The sequence below is a fragment of the Microtus pennsylvanicus genome, chromosome 5 (genome assembly GCF_037038515.1).
Source record: "Microtus pennsylvanicus isolate mMicPen1 chromosome 5, mMicPen1.hap1, whole genome shotgun sequence".
In the NCBI taxonomy this organism is placed as follows: Eukaryota; Metazoa; Chordata; class Mammalia; order Rodentia; family Cricetidae; genus Microtus; species Microtus pennsylvanicus.
Genome location: NC_134583.1, coordinates 121276352 through 121298780, shown reverse-complemented (window position 1 = coordinate 121298780; position 22429 = coordinate 121276352). Strand labels below are relative to the sequence as shown.

General features: G+C 47.3%; 1 pseudogene; it reads right to left on the bottom strand.

Annotated features, from left to right (window-relative positions):
• Positions 1-712: 712 nt before the first annotated feature.
• On the bottom strand, positions 713-20780 carry LOC142851420 (actin-related protein 2/3 complex subunit 1B-like; annotated as a pseudogene).
• Between the last annotated feature and the right edge of the window lie 1649 nt (positions 20781-22429).

Genomic DNA, 22429 nt, shown 5'->3' with positions numbered 1-22429 from the left:
GTTATTAATAATGTGATGCTTAATACATGTTCCTAGAGAAGGCCTTACCCATGTATAGTAGAGGGCACTCACCGTCCTTCCTCTGGGGAGGAAGAGATGAGGCTTTTCCATGAAGCACTGGTGTGGTCTAGCCTTGGACGGCCTGTGTTTCTATTATCATACTTTTTTTGCCTCATAACAAGCATACCCATGTTGTTCTAATCCCTTCCGGTCACAACAACTGTGACCTTAGAGGAGAACCCAACAGTCCACCGGGAGCAGAGCCTTCACTGACCTAAACAGCCCTGAAAATTAGAAAGTTTAGATTTGAAATCTTAACAGTAGAAATTTTATGTTTTACTTCTGGCATCAAAATCCAGAGGCCTGGGAAATTTACAAGTTGTGTGACTTTTTTTATACTGTAACTATCCACAGTATATACATAATTGTGTATTTATGTTACCATGGTGCTCTTTCCAGTTCTTTAAATAACAAATTTCCTTTTTTTGTGTGTGTGTGGGGGGGGGGCTTTTATTTTTTTTCAAGCAGTAAGTGAAAACGTATCTTTAAAAAGCACAGGTTCCTTAGACAGGAAAACTCCCCAGCCTCCTCCTTCCCTCCTTGGAGAGCAGCCTGGCACTGGCCCCCTTAGAAGCATTCAGAAAAGCAGCCCTCAGCCTCCTAGTCCCTTCCTTCTCCCCCAGAGGAGAGGCAGGGCAGCATTCCTGGGAGCTCATTTGATCTTCAGGTCTTTCAAGGCTGAATACAGGCTCTTTACATCCTGGATGTCCATGCCTGCAGCACACAATTTCAAGCACTTCCCCTCCACCCCCAGCACCGAAACTGACTGATGTTGTTCACAGGCAGTGAGTCTAGGCAGATGCCCGTGACTGCAGTACCCTCGGAACTGGCCTTCTTGTCAAGGTTCTAGGAGCTCTCACGGGCTGTCAGGCCACACTGGGAACTCTGCTTGGGCATATTCAGCTGACCACCAAGGTTCAACATCCCTGCACCACTATCATAGGTAAACAGTCCGGGTAAACAGCTAGGGCCCGCTGCCACTCTGATACATGATTAATGAAAACTCAGACTGAGAAATTGAGATCTAACCTGAAGATGGGAAAACAAAGCAGTCAGCCCCTGGCTCTTACCTCAATCTCTGTCTGAAAATGGCCATCCCGCCGCCTCCAGGAATCTCAGAATGAGACTGTGTGAGAGCTGTCTCCTCCCATCTTATTTTCCTCTCTAGGACTGGGATTAAAGATGTGTACCACTGGGATTAAAGGTATGCACCACCTGGTTTCTTTGGCAACTAGTATGGATACTGGGATTAAATGTGTGTGTTACCACTGCCTGGTCTGTAAGGCTGACCAGTGGGACAGTTTACTCTCTGATCCTCAGGCAAGTTTTCATTATTAAAATACAAGTGAAACACCATGACATCACTAGACTACTTTCTGTGATGAAGGTGATGGCCAGGAGTGGCAAGGTTTCAGAGGCCAGGGTTGCGACAGCCGTCTTCTTGCCAGTGTCTACCAGGTACACCCTGCTGTTGGGCCTGACCCAAGTCACACGGCTCCCACTTGCCAAGAGCAGACGCCACGCACCCAGTCACAAGTGCTACTGGACTCCAGCTCCCCAAAGAGCATCTTAGAGCCCCATGGTATAGTGGCTGGCTGCTGTTTCCCGAAGGGCATCTTAGAGCCCCATGGTCTAGAGGCTGGATGCTGCTCCACCTCCTTGATTGGGCAGAGAAGATCCTTCACTTGAAGTCACAGGAGCCTGCAGGCAGTAGCACGTTATTGGGGTGCCAGTCAGGGCTGAGGACAGTGGAGCGGATGGGTTTCTTCATCTGCTTGCACACCTACCTGTCATCCTGCTCAAATGAAGGATGGAGATGATGCAAGGACCACTGCCCACCACCAACTTGTTCTCACTGGGGGCCCAGCGTACACAGCAAGTGGCTCGGTTGATCCGCAGGATGACCAGCGTGGGTATCCACGTGGGGCCCTTCAGCATCCACACAAAGGCATTGCGGTCTGTGCCGCAGGTCACAACACGGTTACTCTTAGGGGTCCAGTCAATGCCTGACACCTGCCCGCTGTGCCCCTTAGGCTTGTGAACTTGTTCTATTTGGCACCAACTCTTCTCATAGATGTGCACCTCGTGGTTGTTGGGGCAGATGGTACCTGTGTATGGTCCTTTTTCCAGGCATGTCAAGAGATGGGTACCACCAGGAAGCTGTGATCTCCTCGGGGAGTTCAGGCCACCGACTCTGGACAGTAGATGCCCCAAACTGTCCGTAAGCATAAGTTTTCTTTAAATTGTGCTTTTTGTTCCTCAGAACCAATGAGGATGAAAAGGCAACATCTTTCCTGCCCAAGTGGGAGGGGTTCTGCAGATGCCTAAAGAGTCCCATCATTTCAGTACACTTGTTGGCGGTAGGGACATGTGTCCCTTTCCTGTCCCTGCCACTCCCAGTGATGTTCACAGGAATGGAAATCAGCTGGACATCTCACCATTGTTTGGACTCAGACCCTCTTTGCCCCGGGTTGCTTGTCTGTGGCCAGACACTCTTGTTTTTCAGTCTGCTCCCGACCTTGTCATTTTGCAAGTGGTTTTGAGTATCAGTTGATATTGGCACAGTCTTTCAGCTTCCCATTTCCCTAAAATCCAGGGCTATTTTTAACTTGAGTCCTTCCCACCCCTGGCCCTTGAATCCTTCTTACTTCTGACCCATTGGGCATCCCTGCCTTCTGCAATGAGAAATCTGTGGTATTTGCCACAAAGACCTCACCCCTTGCTTATGGCCAACATCAACAAATGATCTCGGCCCTCCTGGCAAAGGGTCCAGCATCACTTGGTACCGGAGCCTAAGACAGAGAACTGTGTATTGCTGGGCTCAATGGCCCTTCACACCTCTTCTATCTCAGATATCCTGTGCCTCTTTATCCAAATCACTCCATTTCCTTCTTTTGAATTTAAAATCTGAATTATGTTCAGCTGCAAGCAAAACCAAAGAAGCCTTTGCAGTCCCTCGGAGAAAACTCTCAGTATAAGGAAACGAACATCCCTGTGATGGCCCGTGTAGGTCAGGAGCAGCTTACAAGGTGGGATGCGATAACCAGGGTCACACAGGTGATGAATCCTAACCAGATGCTGATGAGACAGTTCCCTAACCAGAAAGGCTAAGGATTTTCACCAGTTCTTGGTGAGGAGGGATTGGCAATTAATATCAGAATCCCACTGTGTATTTGTGGCTCATGATGTATAATCATGTCCAGATTATAGCAGACTGTGTAAAAGTCTCACCCCATAAATTAGGTCCAGTTCCAGACAAGTTTGCTATCGTCTTTAGAAACCCTGTAGCAAAAGCTTCATTGGCTATCATTACAATTCAAATCTATACTGGAAGTTCCCCTAAATAACTTGGGAAAATAAGACTCCTGCTTCCAAAGTGAAGGGGCAGGTGAAATAAAACACTTCCCAGAATGAGGCGGTAATAACCCTTGGACTTGATTAAGGAGGGGCTTTACGTATTGTGGCAGCATCATGGGACATGTCCACACAACTGGTCATTCTTCGACAAACGGTTACTGAGAGCCTGCAATGCACTGCTCCGGGTGCCAGGAATGTGGCAGAAAATAAAGCCCATAATCTAAAGATGACTCTTAGACACAAGCGGGACTAGGACCTCAAAAGGAGCGCCTAGAACAGTCACTAAAAGATGTGACCGAGGACGACCATGAGAAGTCAGCAAGAAGACAGATTAAGATCAAGTCTGTATTGCTGCCAGTCGGTCCCTCGCCTCTGTTAAAAGAGACAGGAGGCCTGGGATGCTCTCTTAGGGCATGGCTGGTGTAAACAGTAAGATGTCAGAGGACTTGGAGGGTCTAAACATCGGGGTGCCAGGGGGAAGTGCCCTGAAGTGTGTGCAGATGGCTTGAAGTGGGGTGTGTGAGCAAGGACAGGAACTCACCATCTCTGGAACTAGTTATTAGGAAGCACTGGCTGAAACGCTCATCTTGAAGCACAGCTGCAATGAAGGTCAGCCAGCCTATGAGATGCAGGTGGCGAAGGGAGAGGTGGCATCTTACCAGACTCTACCCTGGAGGCTGCCAACCTACAGGAGGGAAGGCAGGGAATCCGGAGATGGCTCAGCTCTGTGACCGTTCGGTCTTTAGAAGCTTAATTGCCAGGAAGGGCTGAACATTGGAGTCTTCGCAAATAAGACAGAGCTTAGGGGTGACTAAGCAGAGGCTTTTAAATTACTGGCTAAATTCATAACTCTACCCTCAGGCCATTTAGTCTTGGGGTGTGTAAAAGGGTGTAGAGGAACCTCAATTCTTCCTGGGAGAGCAAACAGAAAGTTCCAGGACTGCAGCCCCCAGAGACCCACCCTTAGCCTCTGAAAGCTCCACCTTTGTCACCGAGGTTTGAAGGTAACTGCCCACTTACCCCACCGAAGCACCTGGGCTCCCTTGATGACAACGAAATTTACAACAATGACTCCTATAGATCTCGATATACATGTTTGTGACAACTCTCATTTCATGTAATAAAACACCATCTAGATGGAGGCAGAGTCCCCATCACTATCTACCTTCCTGTTACCAGAATCAGGACTCACAATCCGTGCCCCAACAAGCCAGGTTCAGCCACCCATATGCAATAAGCCAACTGGAAAATGCCACATTAACAGCGAAGAGCAGAAAATGGAGATTTATTCAATATGGCCATTGGCAGAAGGACAAAAGGATCCAGTGATGCCCCCAATCTTTGGGTCCCTGACATGAGGGTGGAGTTTAAATAGAACGCAACAATAATACATAACTAAGCAGTTTAGCAAGGAGTGGCCCTCAGCCCGCCACTGCCTCAGTTCCAAGTCTCTCCTACAAGGTCACGTGAGAAACCATTCTTTTCTTGAGGTGGCAAGTTCCTCCTCTAGATCCCCCCCAGGACTTCAGCCATCTTCTCTCCCAGGGAGAGGTTCCTGGAGAATTCTAATTTCTTGGAACCCATTCCTTGAGGAATCTGATAGAGATGGCGGGGAATACATACATAGTTAGAATCCATTCCTCCAGATAGATCTGTTACACTCTTACATTCACAAAGCATTAGCAAAACCCTGAACATAGATGGTGATTATAGCTGGTTATGGGCCAGATATTAACTCAATAGCTTGACTCTGGTGGCCTCTGCATGATGAGTGACCTTCGCAAGATGCGTCCACAGGTTAGATTATGGGCTGCCGGTGGGTCTGCAGACTAACTATGTAAGTTCTTGATGAAGATCAACTTTCAAGAGGGCTTCCCTCCAGCCTTAGGTTTGGAAAATGTGGGCACTCTGCTCATCCCTGTAGGCTGTTAACGATGGTGACAGTTCTAACAGCATGAGGAAAAACTCAACCTGCTGAGCCCGGCCCCAGCCTGCATGCAGTTTAAAGGAGCAGCAGTGTAGCCCCTGAAACCAGGAGGCAACAACCCGGAAAGTCTGGTAGAGCAGTCATTTCCGTGTCCAGCCTCCGCTCTCCACCACTTTCAACAGCATTTGAGGAGCGGAGCGCTCTCTTCCCATGGTGTAGGCTAGTGCTCTTCCCCAGCCAGACAGAGGATGGTTACAGCGAGGTGGGGCAGCTGGGGTGGAGGGCTCTCCTGGAGTGACAGGAGGCAGTCACTCGAGGGTCATCTGAAGCTGTCATGGTCAAAGTGAAGTCTCCCAGAACTGTGTCAGGGTATCTGAAGTGGCCAAAAGCTATGGCTGGAGAGGAGGCAAAGATCTTGTGTTAGATCCCAGCCTCTTCCTGGAGTCACACGCTAGACCGCGACCTCCTGGATCAAGTCATGGGGTGTTTAAAACAGAGGGGGCTGTTATGAAGACAGCAAGCTCTTTGAAAATGGTGACGGTGAGCTTGAAGTTTTTACCTCCCCGGAGAGCACCTCAGAAGAGGCAGTGATAGAATGCCCAACCCCTCCAGACTTGGGAACTATGCAGCCAGCACCAGCAGTTCCAATCTGGCTGCCATCTCTGCCTGGAGCTCTGCCATCATGAACAGTCCTGGAGCAAAGGTCTGACAGCTGTCAATCAAGCAGCTAAATTGCTTGTGCCTAATAGCTTCATCCACTTAAAAGGGGGAGAGGGAGTTGCGGTAAAAACTTAACATAAATTAACATTTTTCTCCAGCAAACTTTCATCCAACAATGTTTAACCCCTAGTTTGCCCTTAGGGAGGGTTGGATCCTCCGGATTGGTGCTGCTATCTCATAGCTGAGTGACATTGGACAAGCCAGGTAAACTTTCTGAAAATTCAGTCCTCTTACCAAAGAATATGGGTAATGGGAAGAACTGGTTTCTGAGTGTTGTAAGGATTATATGAAGAAGTATAAAAAGGCCCTGCTGTGGTACCCAGCACATGGTAGTTATGTCCTTTTTCCTGTCCCATTAGGTCTATTCCCTGGCCATATCCTGGCTGATTGCCCACCCCGCCCCCAATTTCCTCATTCTCCACATAAACACGCCTCTCCTCATTCATCTCCTATACCTCCTTCTCCGCTAAGCAAACCTCCTCATCCCCTTCTACCACATCCTCTCACTGACAGCCCTACCTCTCCTCTTCACCTTCTTGATCTCCAAGTGACCAGCACACATGATGTGCCAGGCCAGGTCCTGATTCAACAGCAAGTCGACAGGGAGCTACATGTACCCAGAACATTGGTAGTGGCAGCTGACCAATTGATCATGGGACGGGAGGCCAACTAAAAGTGCCTTCTGAAACAAATAAGGAAAGAATTCAAAGTTCCTCGTCACGTGGGAAGGAGCCAGATAGAAAAGCAGGGTCCAGGGTCCTTCTGGACTCTGGAGGTTTGCCCCGGGTCTTTGGGAGAGAGAAGAAAGGTCCAGAAATATCTCCTACAAAGAAGAGTAAACACGCGGGCACCCTAACTCCAGGTGAGACAACAGTCCCCTTTCATCCAGGGATAAAGCAGGCACTGAGGTTGTGACCAAGCTGGGGGTAGGTTGAGGTGAAGTCGGAAACTCCCACTGCAACAGCCTGCCCCCAAGTCAGCCAGCACGGTTCCGGCAGAACAAGCTTTCCCTGTGCTGTGCCTGATCCTTGTTCCCAGCTGGGTGTGGACACTGGGTCACCGGGCTGTACACAGGTCACTGTGAATTACCCAGATGGACATGTTGGTCCTCAGACCATGGGCAGGCCCCAGGATGCCAACCGGAAGCCAGAAGACCAGAACTTTGTCCTGGCATTTGAAATGTCGACTGTTCCCATTGCTCTGAGTACCAACGATGTAATCTGGGCCTCCACCTCCTCCCATCTGAGTCCCTTTTAACAGAACTTGAAAACGGCGCTTTTGTTTTTCTGGACAATAATTAGCCTTTGACTTGGCTCCATCCATGCAACTTCTCACAGCCTTGGAGGCAGGAGCCTTTATTTCCGGAATGGCAGGAGTTCTGATAGGCTGGCCCGACCTCCTCCCCTCCTTAGAGCCAAAATTCTGCTCAGATACTTTTCTCCCAAGTGATTGTGTGGCGAGACAGATACACATGAGCACAGCAGTTTGTACCATACCAGCAAGCTCTCCGCGTTTAGTGTGACCCTTCCAGCGCTATGTCTTTCAGCAAGCCCTTGCAGGGTGATCAGAAACTGTTCTAGGGGCCTGTGAGCTCTCAGGTAAGAGAGATTGACAATGAAAAAGGATCTTCATACCATCAGCACATTGGTATCATAGAACACACGGCTTCCCCTTCCCCTCTGCTCTTCTCATCCTCAGTCGTAAGGAAGACATGGGTACACAAGAATATCATGGCTAATAACTGACGTCTACCCACCCCCCAAAACTGTGCTTGCTATCTTAGGCAAGGAGCGGGGGCCACCTGGTCAATCTTCAGATGAACTCCTGTCTGCTCCTCTGGTGAATTCTCACTGATGGGTCTACATGACTCTCAGGGGCGCAAGCTCTGTGTAGCTCAGCAACCTCACAGGTTTTGAATGCCTACCTGATAAATCCAGCTGGGTGAGAACTCAGGCATCTCTGATAGACACTTCCTCATCTGTGAACAGGGGAGCTGATGTTTCAGAGTGAGCATAAAGGTTAAAGAAGACTAAAAGGAAGGTACCTAGCACAGTCCCTGATGTGTACCAGATGCGAACATGAGTTCCTCCCCTGTGGCAGGCTGATGTCAGAATCAGCCATGTTCATGTCTTGCGTCCATCCAATTGGCAGTGTCCTTCCATGTCCCCATGCTGGTTGTGGGCTTTTTGGTGTGGTTTTCTTTAGTACCAAATGGGAAAATTTGGAACACTTAGAGATAAAAAGTCAAGTAAATCACAGCAAATGGTTTCAGAATAAGGATTATGAGCCTAGAGTGATAGCTCACACCTGTAATTCCAGGAGGCTGAGACAGGAGGATTGCCATGAGTTTGAGGTTGGGCTACACAGTAAGTTCAGGACATCCTATGCTTTAGAATGAGACCCTCTCTCAAACAAAAGGAGACAAAAGCAAGTACTGGTAGCACCCTAGAGGCTTCTCTATTGGGCCCCATGGCCTCTAGCTAGAGCAGTTGATCACTGACTTCCACGTCACCAGTGACACCCAGTTAGACTTGGCTTTGACCTTAGCAAACCTGTCAACCAGTTGGTTCTAATAAAGTACTAACTATATATGCTCAAGGTTGAGGTAGCCCTGTGAGGGATAGAAAGGGAAAGGCCTATAGAGACAGGCTAAAGCCCCAGCCTCAAGCAGTTTACTAGATGCCTCCTGGAAGCCATGCCAACTAGAACCAAAGAAATATGCTCAGATCGACAACAAAACAAAACAAATTTAGAAAGTTGAACAATGCTATGTGAACTTTCGGAGGAGTAATGAGTTAGTCTATGAGGAACGGCCAGATTTTTCACAACAAACCTTTGGCTAGAACCAAGACAGGTCAGCATGAAAGAGTGCCCTGAATGATGTCTGCCTGAGCACAGGAATGACTCTTCCACTCACGTCTCTAGCCTAACGATATTTAAAGCCCTTTTAACCTTTATGAGTCCATGACTAACACCTCGAATCCCTGTCACTCCTATTGATGGGAAGACGGAAAAGCCACGAAGTACTGGACCAGGATTCTACTTTTAGGCCACCAACCGTTCCCAGACACAGAGGCTTATTCTAAGTTTTGAATATTCGGCCTTAGTTTAGCTCTTTTCTGGCTAGCTCTTTTAACTTGAATTAACCTGTTTCTCTTTATCTACCTTTCGCCTCGGGGCTCATTACCTTTCTCACGACTGTGTATCTTACTTCCTCTGCTTCTCTGTGTCCGTACGGCCGGCATCTGCTTGGCTTCTTGCGCAGGGCGGGTCCCTCATTCTTTCCTCCTTCCTGTTCTTCTCATTCTTCCTCGCCAGCCTAGATTCCTCCTCCTATTTATTCTCTCTGCCCAGCTGTTGGCCATTCAACCATTTATTAGATCAATCAATCAGGTGCCTTAGGCAGGCAAGGTAAAACAGGTTTCCGTAATTGAAAGAAACGCAGCGTAAACAAAAGTAGCACACCTTTACACGGTTAAGGTAATATTCGGCAGCATACACAAAAGTAGCACACCTTTACACGGTTAAGGTAATATTCGGCAGCGTAAACAAAAGTAGCACACCTTTACACGGTTAAGGTAATATTCGGCAGCATACACAAAAGTAGCACACCTTTACACGGTTAAGGTAATATTCGGCAGCATACACAAAAGTAGCACACCTTTACACGGTTAAGGTAATATTCGGCAGCATACACAAAAGTAGCACACCTTTACACGGTTAAGGTAATATTCTGCCGCATACACAAAAGTAGCACACATCTTTGCCTGGCTAAAATAACATTCTACAACAGAGTACTCCTTGTGTATAGATCTCTCATCCAGAAAACTGGAACGCTTTGCCAGTGTTGTTTAGAGGCCAAAGGAAAAAGGCAGGGGAACGACTAACAGAAAACTCAAGCACTGCTGAGTGGAGAAATGGGAGGCCCACTCGGAGAACCTTAGAAAAGAAGTTACTGCGAACATTCTGTTTAAAAACTGGCTGGGAAGTGCTTGGGTGCTCATTTTATTACATCTTGTTAGATTTCATAGACACTTTTTAATAATGTGATATGTAATGGGGTTTCTGTCCTGCCCAGTACCCCACAACTGTTTAGTCCCAAAGAAAATCACACATAGGTCTCCATAAATTACAAGCTGATTGGCCCATTAGCTCTAGCCTCTCACTGGTTAACTCCCACATCTTGATTAACCCGTTTTTCTTATCTATGTTAGCCATGTGGCTCGGTACCTTTTTTCAGTGGGGCAGACGACAACCTGCTGCTTCGGTGGTCTGGCCAGGAGTGGGAGGAATCAACTTCCTCCTTCCCAGAATTCTCCCATTCTCATTACATTATTTCTACTTCCTGTTTGGTTTTCCCACCTATACTTCCTGCCTGGCCAATCAGCATTTATTTAAAACATGATTGACAGAATACAGACAATTCTCCCGCACCACACAGACATAGGCACCCATACTCACAAACTATTAGGTCAATAAGAGATAGCCAGGCAGTGGTGGTGCACACCTTTAATCCCAGCATTCAGGAGGCAGAGGCAGGTGGATCTCTGAGTTTGCGGCCAGCCTGTGTAGGTGGGGGTCGCTCGTTCGTTCCCGGCCACTCAGACCCAAAATAATTACACAGAAACTATATTAATTCCCATATCAAGCCTGGTCTACAGAGCTAATTCCAGGAAAGCTAGGACTCTTACACAAAGAAACCCTGTTGAGAGAGAGAGAGAGAGAGAGAGAGAGAGAGAGAGAGAGAGAGAATAGACGGGCATGGCATCTTACAGCTGTATCTAGATGGAGCCTTTGTCTTCATAGCCTGCCTACACCAGTTACAAGTTGAAGGGTTATCCACCGCATAAGTCTAGCGTGTCCAGCCTTGTGGGGTCAGCCTGTGCTGTCACTCTTCAGCCTTGTCACATTCTATGGATGTTGCTGTTGTCCAGTCTCATCTGTAAAATGGGAATGACAACCGCCTACTTAAAGGTTTGGTAAAACCAAACATGGTAACATATACTTGTAATTCTAACACTTGAGAGGCTGAGGCAGGGGGACCAGGAGTTTAAGGTGAAAACAGTTAAGTTGACATAGTGAGAGCATGTCTCTAAAAAGCCAAAAATCAAACAAAAATGTTCTTTGCATAAAAATAGACTGTGGTGATAGGGATGAGCAATGCCAATCTTCTAGAGAGTTCCATATTTTGTCAATAGCATCCCCCGTGGGTATGAACACCATTTCCAAGGTGCCAGAATACATTTTGCAACTCCTATGAATTCCTCAAGCCTCTTGACATCTTAGCTTACCTCAAAGTTTTGGACGAAGTTCAGATGATGACTGTCTTCTCCCAATCAAGCCAGACTGTCAAAAAAGAGACACATTTCTGTGGGTATTATCTCCGGATCATCCCCCTCCCCGAAATGAATAACCAATCTAAGCCCCCAGAAACTGGCATCTGTGACTTTTCTAAATGATAAGTTTCTCCTAAAACAAAAGTAAACAGAGGACAGGAGAGTACTGGCGCCTTAGACAGCCCTTTCCAGACATCCAGGAGATGCCCAGCATCCCGATTTCATTTGCTCCCAGAAAGCACTGTGGCATATCAAAAGTCCTTCCTTCTGCAGCTCACCCAAGGTCATCCAGGCAGGAGGCTGTAGTCAAACCAAAGGCTTGCTTCATAGACCTCAAATCAAAGTCTCCCTTCCTGCCCACCGCTCCACAGGCTCTTGATCTCCACACAGAGCCGGGCAGACCCTGTTCTCTGTTCTCTAAACCACATCAGCCTGGCTCTTCATACAATCCCCTTCCTCCAAGCAGTCAGGCATCAGTGTTGGTTTGCGTAGGTATAGCTGCAGGACGTGCAGAGCGATAGGAATGCCCATCCAGGTCTGCACAGTTCAGTGAACCTTGTTGTTATAGCACAGCTCTAAGGTGCTGTGCCAAATTTCAAAATATGTTCTTATTTGTATTTTATAGTTTATTCTCAATAGCTAAGCTCCTTGATAGTTATCCAAAGTGCATTATTTCCTTTAAAAACATACTTTAGGATATTTCACAGCATCAAATAGAATTTTATTATACCCTAAAATCAAAATGTTTTCTAAAATTAATGTCAGTTTTATGACTCAATACTGTAAGAAAATAAGCCTGCTCAGACATTCGAAAATTGTATTACTGGATGCTTTTATGTGTGCTCATTCTGAAAAGAATTGTAATATACCTCTGTCCCTTTCCTCCCTCCCTCCCCTCTATGAAATTTCAAGAGAAATCAGAGACCGGCTGATGGGCAAAGAGATAAGGGGGAGTATTTTAGGCATCACAGACATTTAAAACTCTTTCAAACACTGACTTCATTTTTTTTGGAGAGGATGAGACTTTGCCGTCTGGGGCTTTTTCACTGCTTAGGCGTTTGCCATTAGGAGCTGCCGTGTTCTTCACCTTTAGAAAGTAAATATGGAGCCACATAGGGCAGGGGCGCTCTCTTTGTGTGGAAGACTTTTCCATCCCACCTCCAAGGTCCTGGAGACATTCTGTTTCTGAGGAGGGACAGCACACTGCAAACCCAGCGCTCCCAGCAAAGCTTTGGGTAGATGCAGAAAGGGCAAATAGGTTTAGGAAAGTGTTTTGCTGTATTTAGCTCCTTCAGGTCAAGTTCTCTTCCAGGTCACAAAAACAAGCTGTAGAAAGACAGGAGTACCGCTATCTCCAGGGGGGCTTTACAGGTGCCCGTGACTGCCATGCCCTGGTTCACACAGGGTGATCCACAGGGCTCTAGTGGACATAGCTGGTGCCTCCTCATTGGCCTCCTCCCTCTATCACAGCACAGACCCTTCTCAAATGCCCAATCCCTTCCAAGCTGTTGTTAGATGGCAACAAAGAAAGACAGAGCATCATGAATCTCGTGAGTTAGTTAAACAAACAAGAAATCAACTTTATATCTGATGGCATGGGTAGGTCAAATTCCCGAAACTCACAGGAAATACAGGGCTAGAGTCATGCTAAATGGCTTCATGGGTGATCACGTCATAAAACTCAGACTGTGGGAAACTCTGCTTGACATATGGCCAGGTTTTCTACACACACACACACACACACACACACACACACACACACACACATACACACACACTGAGGAGAGGAAGAGTTAGGGACAGAGACAGAAAGAGGGACATGTAACGAGAATAAAGGAAAGGGAGAAGGCTAGAGAGGAAGAGAAAGGGAAGAGAGGAGGGGAAAAGTGAGGGAGGAGGAAAGAGGTAGTTTAAAGAAGGAGAGGGGGGGGGGAGAGGAGAAAGAGAAAGGGAAGGAGAGAGTGGTTTAAAGGGCTTTAAGTGGTTGAAAAGATGTTGTTGTTTTTAAGCAATGCTTGAGCTTTATATGAAACCTGAACCAGAACTAAACTGTTTTTAGGAAGTGCAGACACAATTAAGGAAATGGAACTCTAACTGGATCCTGGTTGGCACCAAGACAATTTTATTAAATGACTCTAGAAGACTGTAGTAGTTGTGAATTTTAGGCCATTGTCATTTCTTAAATTCATAAATATAGTGAGTTTTTACTGTTGAAATTATGATACGTGGGCTCAACAAGTTGATCCGGGGTGGAGAGCAGACAGGCCGCAGGCAGCCATTGTTGAGGTGGGTGGGTGCTGAGCCGTCATAATTTGTTACTTATCTTGTTTTCGTGTGCTTGAAAATTCTCCAAATAGAAAAACCGATACTGTAAAGAAATGTCCTTTTGAGTTTCCTGTGGTCTGTCTCATTAGTGATGGTTCTGGTCACATTGAGGACCCGATGAAACACAGACTCTCTCCTTTAAAACTTTCTGTCTATTAGACATTTGCATAGACTCCAAGTGACCAAATGCTCTCTAGACCCTGAGCCTTAAGGTTCCAGTGTGAAACCATGCCCTTTGCAGTCTGGACCAATGGCTTTCACTCACTGCCTGCCACACCCCCTCGGCCTGCACCTGTGGGGCAGCCTCTGCCTGCAGACCTTTCTCAGGCAAACATCAGACCTCACCCCCTTCCTGTGGCTCTCCCAAGCAGTAGTACACCCACACTGAGGACCTCTGCACCAGGGATCCGGCCTATTTCCTCACTCACCAGCCCAGACAGTCCCACAGCCTTGCAGACTTGTGCCTGGTACAGCAAGAGTCTTCCTGAGGCCAGTCACTATTTTCAGTGCAGAGCTCAGAGCCTCAGGCATGACCAATAAATGGTTAGAATGAATTCAATGGAAAATTGAAAGCCCCGGGGTCACAGGAGAGCTAATGGGATCTCACAGCTCAAAAACCTGTATTAGTAATATTCCAGAGCAGAGGAACGAATGTTGACCCTGCTGTCTGTCTTTGGTTGTGTTTGTTAGATGGAGTCCATGCCTTGGAGAGGCAGGTTGGAGGGGAAACCTCAGTCAGGTCAGTCGATCACATAGCCTCAGCTACAGGGACTCTGTTCTTAACTTTAGCTAAAACATGGAGGCTTTCAGAGGGAGGCCCTTTGACCTTTGACTCCGCATCTGCCATGTCATTTTCTCCTGACAGCCCTAGAGAATGTGTCTATAGGGTGGAGTGGTGGATTTTCTTGTGTAAGTGGCATTTCCTGTCCCTGAAGATGTGTGAGCCCATATACCTACTCCAACTCCTCCGCCCCTCACCTTTTGTGTTCTAGGGCCTCAAACATATTCCTCAGTGAAGGCTCATTCACCCCATGTGAACTGGTACAATCCATCAGGTGCAATGAGCTGGGAGACCCCAACATCCAGGAGATAACAGAAACCCGAGGCTTCTGGGACACAGAAGATCCCAGAAAGACAAGACCCAGGAATGGGGACATATCATAGGTCAGCTGGGAAGAATGGAAGAAGCTTCCAGGCCCCAGGAAAAAGAAAGCAGCATGGGTCAGGATCACACAGAGCCAAATACAGGGCTCTCGCAGGCACAATGGTCTGCTAGGTCCCCATACATCCGCCTTTCTGTTTTCCTGGGTATTTGGTTTTCCTTCAGTAGCTCCTCCAGTCTTGTGTCTCATGTGGGCGCATCATTTTGAGCCCCTATTTTTTAAGAAGCACCTTGTGCTCACAATAGGAGAGACAAATAAAAAGGACCAATGGCAATGGTAGCAGCAGTGGCGCAGGCACGAACAACAGCTCTCCTTATCTCTCCAGACACTGCAGCCGACCTCCACCAGCTGAAAGGACAATTGCCCCAGGACTGGGTCTACTGCTGAACACCTCACCTACTACCTCAGTGACCTCCTTGTCACCTCAGAGAGGGATTACATAATTCCCACCTACAGCTTTGAGTGATGGGTCACAGCAGAGGAAGCCTGCCCACGGGGATGTGATTGGCTGGTAGTGAACCTGGATTCAGAAGCCAGGTCTGACTGGGTGAGAAGCCCAGGGTTGGGGACAGTTGTCAACAGTTGTCTCAGCGGCCACTGCTGCCTCAAGTCAGTCAGGACTATCTTCAGGTAACTTCTTGTCATTCCGTCAGCTCTCACCAGGAACAATGATGCAGTTTAGGCATCTTCTCTGGGGTCAATAACTCATGTGGTTGCAATAAGGGCTGATGGGGAGCTGGACTTGGCAGGCAGGGCACGTGCCAGCTCTAATCTTCTCTGGTCAATGAGGCCATCACCTGAAGATGGTTCTTTAATAAAAAAAAAAATACCCCTCCCAAAGTGCTGCGTCCTCTCCTGGGCTCCTGGACCCCTGGACAATGCTTCCTGAATTCCCCATTTCTCCTCAGCATTAGTATTGGAGAAGAGGCCCACGTGACCAACCTGAGTCATGCCCATGTTCACTTACACATCTGGAAACTGATCTTCTAAATGTCCCATTTTCTCCTTGGTTGTTTGGGTTTTGACTTCCCCTATCGTGTTCCTTGTAACTCTGAGCACCACCAAGCTTAGAATTTATTGAAATTTTGTGTTTTCTGTATTAGTTACTTTTTTATGTCATTGTGACCATAACACCTGTCAGGAACAACTTAGTGGTTTTGAAGAGATTTTAGTCCTTTATGGTAGGGAAGGCATGGAAATTGGAGAGGCTCTGTGTATAGTTTTGGGAGCGTGAGACAACAGCTATTCACATATTTGTGTACGAGAAAGCAAAGACAACAGCCCAAACTAGATATAGGTGTAAACAGAGCCTGTGCTTTAGTTTTCTGACCACCCAGACCCAAATAGTCACACAGAAACTATACTAAGTATAACACTGCTTGTCCAAGAGCTCAGACTTATTCCTAGCAAACTCTTTGATCTTAAATTAACCCATATCTATTAGTCTGTATATCGCCCCGAGGCTGTGGTATACTGATGAAGTTCTGGCATCTTTCTCCTTCAGCAGGTACATGGCGCCTGCCTGACTCCACCTTCTTTCTCCCTATATTCAGTTTAGTTCCCCCACCACCACCTATATTCTGCCCTGTCATAGACCAAAGTAGCTTATTTATTAATCCATGGCAATAAAACATATTTATAGCATACAGAGAGGAATGCTACATCAAGTAGGTAAAACCTTTAGAAGCTCACCCCTGCTGACTACTTCAACCAGGCAGGTCCACTCCTAAAGGCTCCACAGGTTCCAAAAATAATTCCACAAGCTGGGGGCAGAATCCTGAGACCATGGACCTATGGAGGATAACTCTGTCATTGATGAGTTCTGTATTTTCTCATCCTCATTGGGAGCAAATCTTAAGACTGAAACAATTGTATCTTTCAGGGCAGGACTTCTGTGGAGACTTGAATCACAAACTTGGCTCGTTTCCCTCAATCCCGTGGCTATAGCAACCCTTCAACTCCTCAGGCCCCCTCCAGAACTATGCCTGCAAATTCGTAAGAATTGTGCTCACACAGTGAAGAAGCCCGGTTTGGGGCTGTATGTAGTCAGCTTTTCCTGTTGTCTGGGCTTTACTGAGAAGTCACCCGTGGTGGTTGTCATAAAGCACTGCTTGAAGGTGATCTCAGCCCAGATGGGAGGGACACTGATGCTGAGAGGATGGAGTAGGAACGGATCAGAAGACAAGGGCACAGTGACCCAGCAGCAGGTCTGCACCAGGGCTCTGGAGTCACACAGCAGATGGGGGTAGAAAATTAAATCTACAAACCCTGTAACCTGTGCGTGGCATTTATCTGTCTGTCTCTGTCCCCTCTTTCTCCCTTGTGACCTATGCATGGTCTCTCTCTCTCTCTCTCTCTCTCTCTCTCTCTCTCTCTCTCTCTCTTCTCCTTGTTGGTCTATTTCTTTTAGTCTTAAAATAATTACAGACTCACAGGAAGTTGGAAAGGGAAGACAGAAGTGCCCCCTTGAATTCTGGTCCAGGGTATGCTTGTAGTACAAACCAGAGCCAGGAAATTGACACTGGGTATGCCACTTCATGTGGGTAAACCTGTGAAGCCCCACTGCAACCAAGTTGCAGAACTATTCCTGGTTACAAAGAACACAGATGCTCTTTTCCCTGGTCCCTAGAAGTGTTTCAGGGACTATGCTAAGTGTGAGCTTGCTTATTCTCTCTGACACATACTAAGCAGGGTCTATACTATATCTATATCTTAAGATATGTCTATGTCACATACCAGAAGATGGAGGCTTGAGATGGGCACATTTCTTGACTATATCCCGCAGGTATTAAGAGTCTGAGGGCTCAGGCCCAGGTCACGTTGACATCTGTGTCAAGCAGTCAAGCATACTGTGCTGTCCCGTGGTGTGGGTCAGGAGGTCCTTCAGTCTGGTCTGTCAGTATCCAGGAGAAAACAATCTCCTCCTGTCTGTGTGGTTTCACCAATGAACTTGGAGGCCTGATTATTGTTACTGAACCTTTAGTCAAGAAAGTGGGTTGTGGATGATAATAGAACAAAATGAATCAAGAAGACTCGAGTAGCGACACTGAACAAGAGAATGCATTTGTAAGAACAAGATAAAGCAAGAATGTTATCTCTGAAATAACCAAAAAGGGCCACCTAAGAAGAGTAAGCCAGACACCCTCACAGAGGGATGTGCACAGGAGCCCAGCGGCACCAAGGACGGGAGGACATTGGCAACAAGACAACGAAAACAAACCTCTGAGAATGTGTGCAGAAGGCAAAGCCTCCAGAATGCTGGAACCTCCAGCAAGAAAGGACCGTTGGCACACAAAGATGACGTAAGTCTCATCTCCTCCCAGTGTGGCACGATGCTGATGGTGCTTCTAGCGGACTCTCGGGCACCTCTATTGACCCCTGCCTCTCCTACGCCCTGCTGTGCTGAGAAATTTGTCTCAGAGATAGCAGAGTGGATGTTGTGTCTCCTAATTCTAAGCAGCCCGAGCTCAGAAAGGACCCTGAGCTGAGCAGCCCCCATGCACTGGCCTCAAGAGATTCTTCTGCAGTGAAAACTGGGGTTTGTTTAACTCACCAGACATGGATTGAGATGGGCGCATTTCTTGACTGTATCTCACAAGTATTAAGAGTTAGAGGGCTCAGGCCCAGGTCACGTTGACATCTGTGTGAACTTTTGGACACATTCTGTGCTCTCCAGGCTGCTATAAGCTTTGGTCCTTAGCTTGCAGAGCCACAGTGACACTCTGTTTTCTGAGTCATAAACTCATCAGGCTCATTGCCACCAGAGCTGCTGTCTGTTCCCTGACGAGGGAGTTCCCTGGTGAGCTGAGGCCAGCAAGAAGTCAGCTTACTTTTCTTTTTAAATAATCTATCTATCTATCTATCTATCTATCTATCTATCTATCTATCTATCTATCTATCTATCTAACATCCCAGTCATGGGTTTCCCCTCCCTCCTCTTCTCCCAGCCCCCCACCCATCATCCTCTGTTCCCACCCCCATCCACTCCTCCTCCATTTCTGTTCCTGAAACTGCAAGTCTCCCTTGAGTATCAACAAAACAAGGCATAGCAAGTTGCAGTAAGACTAAGCACCTCCCCATGTATTAAGGCTGGGCAAGGTGACCCAGTATGAAGAATAGGATCCCAAAAGCCACTAAAAGAGTTGGAGACAGCCCCTGTTCCCACTGTGAGGAGTCCCACAAGAGAACCAAGCTACACAACTGTAACACATATGCAGAGTGCCTGGGTCAGTCCCATGCAGGTTCTCTGGATGTCGGTTCGGTCTCTGTGAGCCCCTAAGAGCCCAGGTAAGTTGAGTCTGTGAGTTTTCTTGTGGTGCCCTTGAGCCCTGAAGTCCCCACAATCCTTTCTCCCCCTCTTTTGTAGGATTCTAGAGCTCTGCCTAATGTTTTGCTATGGGTGGGTCTACATAAAGTGGCTAAAAACCAGCAGCCCTCCTCTATACAAACAATAAACAGACTGAGAAAGAAATCAGGGAATCAATATCCTTCACAATAGCCTCAAACTGTATGAAATTCCTAGTGCAAGTCTAACCAAACAAGTACAAGACCTGTATGACAAGAAATTCAAATCTTTGAAGAAAGAAATTGAAGAAGATACCAGAAGATGGAAAGATCTCCCATGCTCATGGATTGGTAGGATTAACATAGTAAAAATGGCCATCTTACCAAAAACAATCTACGGATTCAACACAATCCCCATTAAAGCCCCAACACAATTCTTTACAGACTTTGAAAGGACAACACTCAACTTCATAGGGGAAAGCAAAACACCCAGGATAGCCAAACAATCCTTTTCAATGAAAGCACTTCCAAAGGAATCAAATAGAAGGCCTGGGCATAAATTCACACACCTCTGGACACCTGATTTTTTACAAAGTAGTCAAAATTATACAATGGAAAAAAGATGCTTTCAGTTGGATGGATATACTCCTGTACATTTTCCTTCCCTATACTCCATTTTCTTCACAGTGTGATACCTTTATCTGAGAAACCAACCAGGACTGGAGAGGTGGCTCAGTGATTCAGCATGTGCAATGCATTTGCAAGGGATCTGGATCAAGGTGCCTCACCACTTGTATCCCCAGTTTCAAGAGCTCTAACACCTTTGGCATCCTCTGTTGGCATTTGCACTCCCTCGTACATATCCACAGACAGGTACATACACAAAAAATAAAAAGTCAATCTAAAAGAAAAGAAATTAATTCTAGTGCATCAAACTTGACCGCACTCTGCCCTTGAGAACGAGTACCTGCCTTTAAGAAGTATCCCCCTGCAGGACACATCTTTAGGGTTTTTGTTTGTTTTGTTTTTGTTTTTTAAAAGCCAAATGCAAGGGTGTTGGAGATCCCGGTGAGTTAACTGCAGCCAGGATCTCTGTTGCAATCAGTCAGTGACTGGCAAATGCCACTAAAGGTGGTGGAACAAGATTAATGCTGCCTAATAGGTTGGGGCTTTGCAAGGCAGCCTGATGTAGCCATGAGTGCAGCCATTACTCGGTGAACATTCCTCACTTCTTTGTTTGATGGCAGCAACATTTTACAGACGCATGTTAATCACGTTTTAGCACGGCAGCGATGAAGCAAACATGCCTGGATTCTGAGCTGAGAGCAGCTCACAGACTTGGAGCCTTTCCCTTCTGTTATTCTAGAGAACGTGGGATCTTTGAGGTCAGGATGCTGGAAGTGTCCATGCTGGTCCAACCTGCTGGGCCCCAGGAGAGCCATATGTCAACAACAAGAAAAATGTATAGCGCTCACTCCAGATGTGACCCATGGAGGAGGCAGCCCACTGCGAAGTGCCGAGGCCAATGGCCACGCAGCTGCTCTTCAGAAGCAAGGCCTGTAATTTGGCACCGAGGATCTTCTCCTGCTGCTTGTCTGGAATGGACATCGCTGCTGCTTGGGATGTTTTGAGATAAACTGTAAATCTCTCCTGTCTCTGCTGTGCTCTGGGAAGCTGACCACACCGACTCCTCTATGGGGTTCTTGAGGCTGCCCATCCAGCAGTGGCTCGGGATGTGGATTTCAGCCTTGGGGGACCCATCTTTCCTTGGAATTTGCACATGGAACTATTACCTATGTCTTCCCATCCCCAGAGGGTGGGTGCTTTTTAATATTTAACAGACTGGTGATTCTCTTAACTGTCACCTCCATGTCCCCTGAAGAGTTCAAGTCCTGAATGAGAGCACTAGATGCTCCAAACTGGACAAGCAGAGGAGGTGGTCTTGATGGGGGAGGGGTTTATTTTTCAAGTGATCACGTCAAGATGTTGACTGGAGGTTTCTCTTTACATCTAACATTTTCTAAACTTCTCTCTGGATCCCCATCTCCGTGATGGGTGCTGGGATTCACGTTTACCCATGGCTGTTGTGTTCACAGCAAAACGCTGTACAGGAGCCCTGAATCTGGGCAGCAGAACGGCACTGAAAGGATGCCTTCCCTTTGTGATATTTTCCCTTGAGAGTGTGGCTTAGCATGTTTGGGATACATAAAAGTACCATAGATTGGAGGCTGAATGGACAGACATTTACTTTCTCAGAGTTCTGGCAGCTGGAAGTCTAAGAGTCAGGGACAAGTAGGTTCCAATTCCTACTCAGGCGTGAGAGTGTGGAGGTTTGCAAATGAAAATGGCTCCATAGGCTTATAGGCCCTGGCATTATTGGGAAGTGTGGCCTTGTTGGAGGAGGTGTGGCCTTGTTGGAGGAGGTGTGTCACTGGAAGCAAGCTTTGAGGTCTCAGCCGCTCAAGCCAGACTAGTGTGTCTCAGTCTCTTCCTGTTGTCTGTGGATCCCGATGTAGAATTCTCAGCTCTCTTAGCTCTCTCCAATGCTGCCTGCCGTGACAATAATGGACTACACCTCTGAATGGCACACCAGCCCCAGGTAAATGTTTTCCTTTGTAAGAGTCCTGTGGTCACAGTGTCTCTTCACGGCGGCAATAAAACCCTAACTAAGACAAGGTCATACACAAAGAATCCATGATAACCAGCTCACCATGAAGCAAGTCATTGACTGCCTTGCGCTAAAGAGAATCCTGCCTGGAGGCTGGATGGAAGAGCTAGGGACTTGACCCAGGCCACCGGCCTTGGCCTGGCAAAGGGAGGAATCCTCAGAGAGGAGCAATGGAGAGGTCCAAGTCTTCCCTCCCCTTTCTCTTGTCCCTCCTCTGTCTTTCCCATTCCTTCTCCTGCCTTTCTTCCTCTCTTTCTTCATTGTGAACCTTACTTTCAGAGCCCCATAGGCTAAGATGAAATGAGAAGCAGAGGCCACCTGATACCGCATCTGCCTTCAGTTGTCACAAATCCGCCCCCTCTTCTATGTGGGAGTGGTGGGGGATGACGTGTATAGTGTACCCTGTGTATGCTGTATGTGATTGTCTGTGCAGATTCGCGGAAGCCAACAGAAGACGTCCATACTCTGCTCTACCTCTCGTTATCCTATTCCCCTGAGACAAACCTTGGAGGTTGGTTGGAACCCAGCGAATCCCAGTAGACCTGCTGTCTTCCACCCCCAAGAGTTCTGGGGTTACAGACTCGCATGC